Here is a 15,804-nt window from a genome sequence, read left to right on the forward strand (position 1 = left end):
TTGAATCATGGGAGCAGGTTTTTCCCACGTTATTCTCGTGGTAGTGAATAAGTCTCATGAGATCTGATGGTTTTATATAGGACAGTCCACCTGCACGTGCTCTCTTGCCCCCTGCCTTGTAAGATGTGGCTTTGCTCCTCCTTTGACTTCCACTACGTTTTGAGGCCTCCTCAGCTATGTGGAACTGTGAGTCTGTTAAATCTCTTTTTCTTTATAAGTTAGCCAGTTTGGGGAATTTCTTCGTAGCAGTATCATAATGAGCTAATATAGTATCATATCTATTGTTCATTGAAGTTAAGATGTAAACTCTTCTAAGTCTATTTACATTTTTAAGCTTTGTCTTCAAAGTAAAATGAAAATTTGGCTTCTCACGTGGGAATTTATGGATTATAAATCTGATTTTATGGTAGTATTATAAACATATTTTTGGTACAAGAGAAGGGTAACAGTACTGCCCACAGGACAGTTTAGATCCTCTCTCCTTTCCAAACATCTTATGAAAATAAAAGGGAACTTTAAATGTTTCTTCTTTGACTTTCTCAAATAGCATCTGTTTCTGAAAAATGAACATTTCCAGTGTCAGAGAGTTAAAACTGCCTGTCAACAACTTTTGAACAGTTAACTACCACAGTGATCCCATGTGTACAAAGCATCCTGTCTTGTAATTATTAGAATATGAAGAAGGAGGCAATTCATATACATCAGCACAGATTGATTTATTTTTAAAATAAATAGTACTTGACTACTTAAGGGGGAAAGCAGAGTTAGACCCCCCACTTCATAAAATGCATCTAAATAAACCGTAATATAATACTAAATTATTAAGTATATATTATAATAAATATACATAATACTGAGTCATAAAAGAATAAGAAGAAAATAACATATGAAAAGAGAGGTTTTCTAAGTAGAAAGACAAAGAAAGAAGCACAAAGGAAAAATATATATATATTTGGAAAAAGGTTAACATCTATATGTGATCAATAATTAGACAAAAATGAGAACACTTGGGCACATGTATTATACAATAAAGTTAATATCTACAATGTATAAAGAATCCTTAGAGTGCAATAATAAAAAGGATGTATGACCCTATAAAAATAAGCCAAAGATATGAATTGAAGGCACTCACAGAACTGATCAATGTAAAAAGTAACAAGGCCAACTTCATTAATATTCAGAGAAATACATTTTAAAAGAGAAAATTGCATTTTTTACCTATCAGATTGATCAGTGCTTTCTTTTATCTGGTACTTAAACAAAGAAAAAATGATCTATTTAAGCCAAGTAGAAATAGCTGTGTTGGATTTCTAGAACGATAACATGTTGACTTCCTTCAACATATTCTTTCTAAAATGGATTTTAAAGGGCACATTTATCCATATTTAATGAAAGTGTCCAAATATTAAAAAATAGAATAATACAGTAAGGTCCCTAGTACTCATCAACTAGATTCAACATTTATCAAGATTCTAAGGCAATTTTGATCAATTTTTTTTTTTTTTTTTACTTTATAACCTAATCTTAGATATAATGCAAATATATAGTATATTGCAAAAGACTTATGTGCAAATGACTTGGCCCTGCACTTCAACTTCTGGGATATTATTCTAAGATAATCTGGAATTTGAATATTGATTTATGTTCCAGATGTTAAAAACAATTGAAAATAGCCTAAAAGTTTACTTTTTCTAAATGAATATTTATGTTATTCATAAAATCAGGCAGAAATGAGTTGCTCTGCTTAACCAAAGAGTTGGGACTCAGTCCAAATCATTAGACTCCAATAGCCCTGCTCTTTTCACAGCTTTTCCTAAAAACTAACAGGTATTGGCTCAGTGATTTCATACTTGGATTCATATCTTATAAAAGCTCTGAGGTTGATGCTACAGTTACCCCTATTTCCCAGACAAGGATGAGTAAATGCCTCAATACTAACACACTGAAGTCACTAGCATCTGGGCACCCAGCCTCCAGAGCTTCCATGTTAAAGTACTAAGCCAATTACTGCTATGCCAAAATAAGAAAATAGAACTGCTTAAAAAATGGAATTAATAAAGCATGAATCCAGAATGATGAATCCTGACAACATGTCTATTATTTAATTAGCTTTGTGTTGTTTTTTTCAAAAAGGCATTTATTTTTCTTTTTAATTTGATTTTCATATTGTCTAACTAAAGCACATGACCTATACACATTTGGGAAGAGCCTGATCTGTAGAAAAAAAAATATATTTCAGTTCTTGCGTAGGACTGAACCTTCGTACAAGACTTTTTCTTGTTGTTTATAAATATTTATAATAAAATATAGTTAAAATATAGTTTAAATATAGTTTAAAATAAAATATAAAAAATATAGTGGGAATTCTAATAATTACAAGACAGGATGCTTTGTACACATGGGATCACTGTGGTAGTTAACTGTTCAAAAGTTGTTGACAGGCAGTTTTAACTCTCTGACGCTGGAAATGTTCTTTTTTCAGAAACATGCTATTTGAATAAAGTAAAAAAAATAAAATATAGTTATAGTTTTATAATAAAATATATTTTATAATAAAATATAGTAAAAATAAAACTATAACTTTTATAATAAAATATAGTTTATTTATATTAAAATAAAATATAGTTAATAAAATAAAATTTAAAAACCTTACAAAGCCAATGTATGCCTTAAAAATTATTGCACACCAACCGTTTTGTAACTACCTCCATACTATGAAGTAGAATTTTGCCAACTCCCCGAAAGTGTTTTCCGTGTGTTCCTTCTTAATTATAACTTCTTCCTTCTCTCATAAGTAACCACTATCCTATCTTTATAGTAATCATTTTTATTAGTTTTTTTATCACTCAAATGTGCAACTGTAGGCACTTTAGTTTTGGTGTTGTCTATTTATTTTAATATGATACATCTTTTAAGTCTCTCTTAATCTGTAGTTCTCTCTCCATTCTTTTTTTCTTACAATTTATCAGCATAATATTATTTTAAAAATCATCCTTCATAGGTGGTGACAGGCTTTGCCTGTAAATAAATTCAGCTGTTGAACATGAGTAGTTATTCTGTGTTCAAAGATGCATGAATCAAATCACCCTTTAAACCTCAACAAATAACTCTTCATTTCAGGTCCCCTAATGTGAATACTTCTCTATCTTTATTTATTTTAATGCTAATTTGGGGAGGAAAATTGCTTGGAAATTAAATTTTAAAGTTTATTACGTCTTATGAAATAAAAGTGGTCGCATAGATAAAATAAGGCTATCGGGAGTCTTAATTACAGGTAGCAGAAGCTCACTATGGTTAGCTAATGAACTAAGGGATATTTGCTATAATGACCCAAGACTGTTTCAGAGGATCAAAAGCTTTAACTGAGTGGACATCAGTAGTAGAATGCTCTAGGCCAGTGCATCATGAATTAATTTGGGTGCAAATTATCTGAGGACTTTATGGAAATTTAGATTCTGATGCAACAGAGCTGGAGTGGGGCCAGAGATCCTGTCCTTCTGATGACCTCCAAGCTGAGGTCAATGCTATTGGCCCATGAAATACTCTTTGAGTAATGAGAGACCACTCATCAACTATGTCCTTCTGAGTGATTTCATGTTCCTTGCTATGGATGCTTTCACTGTATTCACCCATCAAAAAGTGGGAGGAAACACATGGTGTGGGAAGGAGGTAACAAAACAGGTATCCTTTATTGAACCCCAAGATGGAAACCCCAAAGAAATTCTTTCTGTTGGACATAGAAACACGGGCTAAAACAATCGCGAGGACTCCAGAGAAATCACACCTGGAAGTAATCCGACTTCCCCTTCTGGCTTCATCTACCATCTTACCAATATCTTTATCCATACCCTCATCCCTAAATCTGCTCTGCAATTGTATGAAATGAGGTTCATAATAGCAATTAGAAGCTGCCTTGAGGGAACAGATAAATCTATTCTATTGCTTCCTCTATAAATGGAATTATCATTCCTCAAATTTTGTGTATGAGATAGAAAGTTAAAAGCATGGAGCATCCTGGGCTGTCCTGGGTTTATTATTTAATCTTAACTCTGTCTCCCAATTAAGCATGCATTGTTAAATGAAGTAACTCCCGGGCTTAGAAATTATCAAGCAGGTGTTTAAAAGACATCAGTAAGCATTTCTGTTATAGTCTAATTAGTGTTCTAATACATTTTACAGTACAGTCATCATTATTTCTTCTTCATTAGTTGCTGATATATTGCATAATGCATCTTATTATAAAAATGTCCTTATACCAAGTTGGGGAAAATATGGCTACCCACAAGGAAAAAATGCTACAAATATGTACACTTTATTCTCATAAACATACAAATTAAAGATAAATATACAAAACAGCTTGTAATCCAGATAATATATATTTCTATGTGACAAAATAAGCTTGTAAATATTTATGTTTATCCAGTTCTATTTACTCTGAATTGCAGAATGAACTTTATATAGTTAGAAGGATGAGCTGAAGTTACTGCCATCATTGTCAGGGAACTACTTAGTAATTAAAATGAAGTATTCACTTCTCCCCTACACACTCCCACCACCACACACATAGTTTGGCTGAACATTTTTATACAGATGGAAATCAGGTTACAGGAGGGTGAGCCCTGAAAAGGTGATATAGGGTGTATTAAACCAGAGGAGCCTGGGTCTGGTTGCTTTTGCCTGTAATCACAACACTTTGAGAAGCTGAGGTGGGTGGATTGTCTTGAGCCAAGGAGTTCTAGACTAGCCTGGGCACCTGGCTGGTCTAGAACTCCTGGGAGACCCTGTCTCTACAAAATATAAAAAATAAATTAGCCAGGCACGGTAGCACCCACCTGTGATCCCAGCTAGTCTAGAGGCTGACCAGAAGGTCAAGACTGCAGTGAGCTGTGATCGTGCCACTGCACTCCAGCCTGGGTGATAAAGTACGACCCTATCTCAAAACAAAACAGGAAAAAAAGGAAGAAACAAGAAGCCACCCTATCATTTGGTTACAAGGGCTACTTGGAGGCTGGTGGTGTAGGTATGAACCTCAGATCCTTTATAGAACAGTCTGTGTAGTCACACTTCCTCTTTAACTTCTACTTGACTGTACTTGAATTACACTTCCTCTACTTAACTTCTACTTGAGTTACTTGACTGTAGTATGTCGGTCAGCTAGGTCAATTTGGGAATAGCTCCTCTTTAAATAAAACAAAATCCATGCTCTCCAAGGTATAGCCTTTTAAAAAAAAATCAGCAGATGGAGAAAAGATGTGGCAATGAGCATCCAACATAGGTACCTAGCTCTGAGGTTTGCAGACTCCATTGGTTATCCTGAGACAATCAGTATTCTAGGTATGATACAGCTTCACAAGCTCGCTGTCTAATCCTCATTCCCAAGCCCCTAGTCTGTCTGCCTTTGGCATTGGCTGGAAGTGTGAAAAGCAAAGATAAAAATTCAAACGAAGCATGATTTAATGTAGTATTATATTTTGCATTAGATTAAACATTTTATGGCTTTTCTTTAAATGGTGTTCATTTTTTCTTGTAAATTTGTTTGAGTTCTTTGTAGGTTCTGGATATTAGCCCTTTGTCAGATGAGTAGATTGCAAAAATTTTCTCCCAATCTGTAGGTTGCCTGTTCACTCTGATGGTAGTTTCTTTTGCTGTGCAGAAGCTCTTTAGTTTAATGAGATCCCATTTGTCAATTTTGGCTTTTGCTGCCGTTGCTTTTGGTGTTTTAGACATGAAGTCTTTGCCCATGCCTATGTCCTGAATGGTACTACCTAGGTTTTCCTCTAGGATTTTTATGGTATTAGGTCTAACATTTAAGTCTCTAATCCATCTTGAATTAATTTTCGTATAAGGAGTAAGGAAAGGATCCAGTTTCAGCTTTCTACTTATGGCTAGCCAATTTTCCCAGCACCATTTATTAAATAGGGAATCCTTTCCCCATTTCTTGTTTCTCTCAGGTTTGTCAAAGATCAGATGGCTGTAGATGTGTGGTATTATTTCTGAGGACTCTGTTCTGTTCCATTGGTCTATATCTCTGTTTTGGTACCAGTACCATGCTGTTTTGGTTACTGTAGCCTTGTAGTATAGTTTGAAGTCAGGTAGCGTGATGCCTCCAGCTTTGTTCTTTTGACTTAGGATTGTCTTGGAGATGCGGGCTCTTTTTTGGTTCCATATGAACTTTAAAGCAGTTTTTTCCAATTCTGTGAAGAAACTCATTGGTAGCTTGATGGGGATGGCATTGAATCTATAAATTACCTTGGGCAGTATGGCCATTTTCACGATATTGATTCTTCCTATCCATGAGCATGGTATGTTCTTCCATTTGTTTGTGTCCTCTTTAATTTCACTGAGCAGTGGTTTGTAGTTCTCCTTGAAGAGGTCCTTTACATCCCTTGTAAGTTGGATTCCTAGGTATTTGATTCTCTTTGAAGCAATTGTGAATGGAAGTTCATTCATGATTTGGCTCTCTGTTTGTCTGTTACTGGTGTATAAGAATGCTTGTGATTTTTGCACATTAATTTTGTATCCTGAGACTTTGCTGAAGTTGCTTATCAGCTTAAGGAGATTTTGGGCTGAGACAATGGGGTTTTCTAAATATACAATCATGTCATCTGCAAAGAGGGACAATTTGACTTCTTCTTTTCCTAACTGAATACCCTTGATTTCTTTCTCTTGCCTGATTGCCCTAGCCAGAACTTCCAACACTATGAGTGGGCAAAGGATATGAATAGACATTTCTCAAAAGAAGACATTCATACAGCCAACAAACACATGAAAAAATGCTCATCATCACTGGCCATCAGAGAAATGCAAATCAAAACCACAATGAGATACCATCTCACACCAGTTAGAATGGCGATCATTAAAAAGTCAGGAAACAACAGATGCTGGAGAGGATGTGGAGAAATAGGAACACTTTTACACTGTTGGTGGGATTGTAAACTAGTTCAACCATTATGGAAAACAGTATGGCGATTCCTCAAGGATCTAGAACTAGATGTACCATATGACCCAGCCATCCCATTACTGGGTATATACCCAAAGGATTATAAATTATGCTGCTATAAAGACACATGCACACGTATGTTTATTGCAGCACTATTCACAATAGCAAAGACTTGGAATCAACCCAAATGTCCATCAGTGACAGATTGGATTAAGAAAATGTGGCATATATACACCATGGAATACTATGCAGCCATAAAAAAGGATGAGTTTGCGTCCTTTGTAGGGACATGGATGCAGCTGGAATCCATCATTCTTAGCAAACTATCACAAGAACAGAAAACCAAACACCGCATGTTCTCACTCATAGGTGGGAACTGAACAATGAGATCACTTGGACTCGGGAAGGGGAACATCACACACCGGGGCCTATCATGGGGAGGGGGGCGGGGGGAGGGATTGCATTGGGAGTTATACCTGATGTAAATGACGAGTTGATGGGTGCAGCACACCAACAAGGCACAAGTATACATATGTAACAAACCTGCACGTTATGCACATGTACCCTACAACTTACAGTATAATAATAATAAATAAATTAAAAAAAAAAATAAATAAATAAATGGTGTTCATTGTTCTTATTATAAAAATAATAAAAGGTCATTGTAACAGTTATGAGAAACCAAAAAGTATAAAGAAAATAAAAGCAATATGTAACCTCAAAAAAAATTTAACCATAACTAGGATATCCTCTAGCGTATGTATTCTTAAAGGACAGAAGAGAGATACTAAAAAAAATCTCTCCTTAGGGAGAAATAAAATTTAAGTTAAAATTAATTACTTAGAAATAATTTAAATTTAATATAAATTTCCTCCTGGTGCAATGTTGCTAGCAAAAAAAAAAAAAGAGTTGGAAAACACTGCCCTAGTACTAGTAGACACAAGTTTAAGAGCCAGAAGCTCAAATTGCAAATTCAGCAAATATTTGTTAAGCACCTGTCATGTTTGGTACAGAGTGCTGAGTACTTAAGAAAGTCTAAAAGGAAACAAATTTGTCCCTCTAAATTAGTTAGGGTGTTTTGATTTTTCTTACATAACTCCAACAGAAAAATTGTTTGAATAAGTACATTTGTTACTGAACCTACTTGTAGAAGCCCAGTGATATGTCAGCTCTAGGTGTGGCAATTTCCTTAGATCAATTATGTCACCAAAGACATGGAATGTTTCATCTTTCCCTTCTTTTATGATGGCTGATCATTCTAGTTCTGTAAATCCTGTTCTGCAACACAGATTAAGTAAATTGCAAAAATACGAATAGTTACAAGTTCATTTATCACAGTCAAGAAAGTTGAAGCCTGTGAGTTTTCGCTTTTTGTGATTGATCTCACGGTTTTTTGCTGCTGCCAAGATTTCAAACCTCATCTTTCCCAGTGTCTCTTTCTTAGCAAAAAGACCTTTCCCCAAGCGCCAGCAGCCCCTCTGTTCATGCCATCTTAATCAGGAATGAGATCCCACACCCTTCACTTCATCATTTGTTAACAAAGAGAATGAAGTTTCCAAAATTGGATTAAACAAAACATCTCAAGTATATTCTCTCTTTTTAACAGTTTTTAATTTTGTGTGTGCAAAGCTACTGGCTGAATTAACAAGTTTACATACAAAAAAATTATGTAAGGAAAACTAAGAACTCACCAAATAAATGCTACATGTTTATATTTATCATCCAGATAAATGATAATCAGCCGGAAATAACAAATGTTTTACATGACTCAGTATGGAAAGTGTTTGAAAAGAAACAAATTATGCAAGTAATAAGAATAAAGAGTATTCAAAAAAAAGTACCTGAATGCTGTGTATTTTTTATTTAGTTTGCTCTTTTTGCAGCTCATGAATGTGTTGTAATAAATGCTGAGACTCATAGTGTTAATAATTGAATACATTATTCTTTTTGAGAGTATTTTATTCCAAAATTGTACTCAGCTTACTTAAAAAAAGATTTTTGCAATAAAATTTTGACATGAAGATAAAATCAAATAAAATAAGAGTAAGGAGAGCCCATTTAAAGGAGGAAGAAAATTAATTTAACTGGAAAACTGAGTTTATTTAAAAGGAGCTAAAATTTTATTTTTCAACTTTCTTGCAGTGGATTATAGTAGTGTCTCATAATGAAAGCATAGATGTTCATGTGGGGAAAGAAAATTCAAAGTTGGTAGGATTTCAAGGATGCTGAAGAGTATTTAGTTTTTTAAGTAAATTTCTTTACAATAGCATGCATATGGTACAGTATACAGGTTAAATGACTACAGCTCAGTTCATTTTTCCACAAAATGAGCACACTCATGTCACCAGCACCTAGAACATTAGTAGCTCCCATCAACCCTGACATCCTTCTCCAGTCACAACCTCGCAACAGTAACTACTATCTAATGTCTATCACCATAGGTTAGCTTTGTTCATTAAACTTTATTATACCTTTAAGTTTAAACTTTATTAAGTTTATTAAACTTCACATAGATAAAATCTTGTATCCTATATTGCTTTTTTCTGGCTCCTTTCATTCAATATTATGTTTGTGACATTCATCCATGCTGCAAGTAGTTTTGTTTGTTTGTTCCCATTATGTGAGTATCATACTATCTAGGTATAGTGTATTTAATAACGTAAAAATGTTATGTATTCATTTAGTGAAAGTTGCATTTGGGTTGGGTATTAGTCAGCTCTCATGCTGCTAGTGAAGACATACCTGACACTGGGTAATTTATAAAGGAAAGAGGTTTAGTCGAGTCACAGTTCACACGGCCAGGGAGGCCTCACAATCATGGCGGAAGGCAAACGAAGAGCAAAGTCATGTCTCACAAAGAGGTAGGGGTGAGGGCTTGTGCAGAGGACCTCCCATTTATAAAACCATCAGATACCATGCGACTTATTCACTACCATGAGAGCAGTATGGGGAACCGTCCCCATGATTCAATTATTTCCATCTGGCCCTGCCCTTGACATGTGGGGATTTTTACAATTCAAGGTGAGATTTGGGTGGGAAAACAGCCAAACCGTATCAAGTTGTTTCTCAATTTTTGGCTGTTTTGAATAGGGCTGCTATGAATATTCTTTTACATCCCTTTTGGTGTATATACAGACACATTTCAAGTCAGTTTAACCCCTAGAAGATGCATAGATTCAGCTCTTGTAGATTCCATCAGTTTTCCCAAGTGGCTGAATCAATTTAAAATTGAAACAATTGACAGTGACAAATTCAGTTGTTCTACGTCCTCACCAACACTTGGTATTGTCAGAGTTATTTATTTTGCCTCTATACCCTCATTGTGGCTTTAATTTCCATTCCCCTAACGACTAATACAGTTGAGTCTTTTCTCAGAGGTATGTAGCCTATTTTCAAATCCTCTTTTGTTAAGCAGTTGTTCAAACTTGGATGGCAATGAGTTTCCATCTCACGTACTCAAAATAAACTATTGTTTGCTGCTATCTTGTGTCCTGTTTTTAAAAACATTTCTGAAATTATGCCAGGGTTCATTTGAAATTATACCAGGGTTCATTTGGAAAGGGGTCTATGATAGATTTGTGATTTCTGTCATGGGTGGGAAAGGGAAGATGCCATGTATTTGCAGACCTTGATGTGAATCCTTGTACAAGAGAATGAAGGAAGGGGAAATAATTTTTGAAAGCTTCCCATTGAGGAATGATATTAAAGTTTTAAAAATTTAATGATATTAAAGAGAATAGTGGAGATGACTTTAAAATTGCCCGTTCTTGTGCTTCTTAAAAAGTGCTTAGTCAGTAGCTAGTAGAGCTGTGATTCATCCTTTTGTAATGTATTAATAGAAATATGTTGCCATCACAGAATAGGATGGAAACCATTTCTTGTGGTCACAGAATAGGACTGAAACAATATCTTGTTCCTGTACCTGGTATAGTATCCAGCAAATTATAGGTCCTCAAATATTATTTGAGTGAAATAAGATGTAGCAGCAGGATATGGAATATTAAAGTCACTTGTCTATTAGTTAGAGGCTGTAAATGACCAGAAGAGTTCTGCCAATTACTGTCAACTTGCTGACATACAACCTTTCTCATTAAGCTTATCACCTTTTCAAAATGAACAACTCAATTATTTTTAATTGAAGAAAACTGAGTAAGACCCATTAATCCAAGAAATATTAACGCACACTAAACTCTAAAGAGGAATTTTTTTAAAAACCCACTCCCACTATAATGATTTTACATTGTATAATCGTTCTGATAACAAATACCCAACAAGTACCTAAAACATAAGTTTTCCAATAATGAACTTTTTTAAAACCTCAGCAAACTTGCTGTCTCTCTTGACTTTTTCAACTGAACCTCTTTGTTTCCTTCACCACCTACACACTTTGGAATGAATCAGTCTCTTGTCTGTCTTCTCCTTTAAGTCCCACATTTAAATAGCCACCAATTTCTCTCTGGAAATTTATTTCAAGTCTGCCTACTTTTCTTGGTACAATGCCTTAGTGCAAAGCTTTTTTCTACCTCACATAGATTAATATACATTCCTTATCTTTTATTCTCATCACTGCATTGTCCCCACTACAGTGTATCTTCCATAGCATTGTTAAGAACAGTATTATAAGAAGAAATCTAGTGTTGCTTATGTAACACATAGGCGATGATGGGATAGCTCAGGCTCTGGTCATGGTGTGTGATGATATTGTCAGTCTCTGTTTGTCCTGATGCGTGAAGCTGCTGGAAACCCATCTCACTCAGTTTACATCTCCTTCATTTTGACTCTATGTCATCTACAATATAACCCTTTCCCTGTGCATTGTCCCAAACTCTCTCATCTTCCACCACTCTCTTTACACTCAGTGTACCCCATCTGCACTGGCTTTCTTTCCAGTCCTTCAGCAGACCAACAGCTAACAGTTTCTGCTGTAGTTCTTCATATTCCCTCTGATATTGTCATGACTCACTTCTTCTTTATCATCCAATCTTTGCCAAAGACATTGAAAAGGCCTCACCCTATCTAAAAGGCCTTCTTGGATGACCTTCTATTAGGTAGCTCTTAGTCCCTCTCAGCTCCTTACACTGCCCTCACTTCTTTATTCTTAGCTGTTATCAACACCTGTTATATTATATCTATTGTCTGTTTTCTCCTCCTTTTCATCAGGTTGGAAGTTCTATGAAAGGGTGGAGTGTATTGTGTTCAGTACGCTGCTATTTTCCCAGCACCTATAAAAGGTTTCATGGCGTTGTAGTTGTTCAATACGTTATCTGATGAATTGATCACTTTGTCATTGTTGAATACATATTACCAGATAAATGAATCAGTGAGTTGATTGGGCACTGATGGTAAAGATGGGCTTAGATATACTCATAATGGTGTGGATTACATGTTGGTGAGAAGATAAGAGAAACAAATGAACTACATTCTTATATTTTAACTAGATATTTGATATTGTTTGACATTGATGAATCTAGCAACATCAGTATAAATGTACTACTTCATGCTTGGAAGCAGTCATTAAAAGCTAAGATTAAAACGATCAAAAGTAACTGATCCTGTGTCCTTGGGGATAGAATGAGGAACGGAGTAGAACTGGACATAGTTGCTTCATATTTGGTACTTCCATGTAAATTGTTCTGACATTTTTTTAGTTTAAGTCTCCGAAGTTTCAAATAGGCACCTTTTCTCTTCTTATCACCATGATCCACTTGCAAAAATAATACATAAGAAACATGAATAGGCTGGGCACCGTGGCTCAGCCTATAATCCCAGCACTTTGGGAGGCCAAGGCGGGCAGATCACAAGGTCAAAGATTCGAGACCAGCCTGGCCAGTGTGGTGAAATTCCATCTCTACTGAAAATACAAAAATTAGCCAGGCGTGGTTGCACATGCCTGTAGTCTCAGCTACTCGGGAGGCTGAGGCAGAAGAATTGCTTGAACCTGGCAGGTGGAGGTTGCTGTGAGCAGAGATCGTGCCGCTGCACTCCAGCCTGGGCTACCGAGTGAGACTCCATCTCAAAAAAAACAAAAACAAACAAACAAAAAAAAAAAAAAAAAAAAAAAAAAAAAGAAGAAGAAGCATGAAGATGGCAAAGACTTTAGCAAAAAATCTCTACATGACAAAGGAAGTCTATAAAATCTTTTAAAGAAAAAGAACAATTGATGTAACTGAGTATCTGTGACATTAACTATCACAAACTGCGCTAGGAGAGGAAATAAATAAAAACAGAAATTCGGGCTAAATTGGTGAAGTAATTTTGCATTATTCATGGCAAGACTTTGGCATTGAAGTTGAGTGCCCAGCATAAATCCATCTAATTTAGTTTTTTAATCCTTCCCTTTGTAAGCCTCCATAATAAAGTCTATAAAGCAAATTATGAAGAAAACTTGTAAATAATCCTAGTTATTTAAGTAGCCTAATGATTTCAGATGATCCCAAGACATAACCTTGTTAATGTATGTTTAAAAATCCAGAAACGTGTAGCTATGATTAAAAAAACCAGTTATATAGAAATGTAAACTGAGGTTAATGAAATCAAAAACTTGAAGACAGGGTCTCGTCTTAGTACCAATGATGCTGAAGATAATAAAGCAATTTAGTAGATGGGGCATGACAATCTGTTTCACGAAATTGTTTTGAATGGATCTCTGGATTTGACAACTTGTTAAAAATAGGCTGGGGAACAATAGAGCTAATATTTGGTCTTGAGGCTCCTCATTCAAGGAAGTTAAGGTCAATAAGTAAAAGTATGACACCACATAGAAATGTCACTCAGTGAAAACTAGATCTGAAATAGCCATTTATTTTGACATATATTGTAGACTAAAGAGTAACACTTGTTTGTTCAGTGTGCAACACATTATTGAATGATGTCAAACAGTATATCAGAGTTGAATGCCAGCCAACCTTTTGACAGACTTTTGATTATCAGGAGAGGAATTGAAGTGTATTTATGGTATGTAGCAGATCTTGTTTAAAAAGAGCCAAGCTGACCTTAAATTAAAATAATATCATGCAGTGGGCAGTAGAAAAAGCAGCACAGAATAATCACTATGACATATTGAGAATTAGCTCATGCTAACAACATTTTGGATGAAGATATAATTTGTTGCATATGCAAACTATGTTTTCTTACCCTCTCTATCTCTCCAAATGAAAGATATGTTGAAGATTTCTTCATGAGGGCATTGGAGCATGGAGCCAGAAGAAACCAAAATAGAAAGGCAGTTTCATATAGTTGATAATAGCTTAATGTATGGACATGATTTTTGAGTTAACATATTAGTCATCCCATTTACAATTAGTTGTGTGTGAATTTCAATTTGTGCTTATCTGGAATGTTGTTTTCTCTATGAAGTAAGCTGATTGACCTATTTATCAACTAAGTGTAGAAAAGCTATTGTGTTTTATGACCTCTGCAGTTATGTCCATCCGTGTTAATGAACCATGAAGGAGGGTTTAAAAACCCATTAAAATAGCAGTGCACTGCATATCTGAATGACAAGGCCTATTCTGTAATAAATGACCAAGGTCTCCAATATTGAAAATCCCTTTGTAGTACACAGGCCAAAATAGCTTAAAGGTATGTTTTAGCTGTTGTAAACAACCAAGTTAATATTTGAAGCTCATTATTTTATGAATTACTTTTACCAAATATTTAGAACTGTGTGTTTTTAGAGCTATAGATGACATCTGGTTCAACTTGATGCATTTTACATAATTAAAAATCAATGAGTGTGAGTGACTTCCTAAAAGTGGGTCATACTCCCCTCCCCACTCATCTCCTAGAGTGTAGCGAAAGTTACATCACATCATGCTGCCTCTGTTTTCCTTGCCTGTCTTTTCTTGGGTGTCAAATGAAGCTGAGATTCCCGATCTTCCCAGTAAGTTCCTTTGCACTCTTGGGCCCCACATCTGAGCTTTCCTTCTCCCAACAGATAATCTACTATGGCTTGAGGATCTTCAATAAAACATGTAGGGGTAGAGAGCATAGTGATGCACGAATATTTGTACTGAGTTCCCAGCCAGAGTATTCTCTACCTCAAATGATATATTTAGCAGAATATAAATAACCCATGGTTCTCCTGTTTGCATAGGTAAACTCATTTGGTATCTTCATTGCTTCTCTCAACCTAAAAGACAAATTTATTTTTGATAACATCTTATATTCCATTAGTACAAAAGAGGAATGTGTTCACATTAAACAATTCAGAAAAGCATACAAATGCAAAAACAAGAAAATAATTTTGTTTGGAGTAATTGTACAGACCCTGACCTCCCAGTCCCAATCACTGGAGCTGGCACTAACTTTGTGACCTAGTCCCCGTGGTAACCATTTATTGAACCAGGATTAATACTTGACTCAAGGTAGACCAATAATACACTTGCCATTTTTGAAATCAGAACTGCTAGTCAGTCCTCCTGATTGTTGGAAGTGAGAACATGTAAACCTGGGTATAGAGGGGTATTCAACATCTTCAGTGTGTACCCAGAAACAAAGAATGTCAGTCAAGGGAGGATAATAAAGCAGGTCTTCGGAGAAGCAGAGGAGTTGACTAGGATGCATTGCGGAAAAAGGAAGAGTCCAATAATGTAACTACTTTGTTTTCCAAAGGCTTTCCATTGTCTAATTCCCACCCCTCATGAGGCCCAATTGTACTTGCACTCTCAACTTCATTTTGATACTCCTAGATTCTTGTAATAAACTCATCTTTTATGCTTAGGCTGACTTCCTATTTCTTCTAGTTACAATAGCCTTTGCAAAGAAATTCCAAAATGCCTTTATTTAGTGATAACCAAAAATCTGTGTCTATACATTAAAACAGGATTATATGGTCATATTTTTTTTTTTTTTTTTTTTTTTTT

Source organism: Theropithecus gelada, chromosome 2, assembly GCF_003255815.1.
Source record: "Theropithecus gelada isolate Dixy chromosome 2, Tgel_1.0, whole genome shotgun sequence".
NCBI lineage: Eukaryota > Metazoa > Chordata > Mammalia > Primates > Cercopithecidae > Theropithecus > Theropithecus gelada.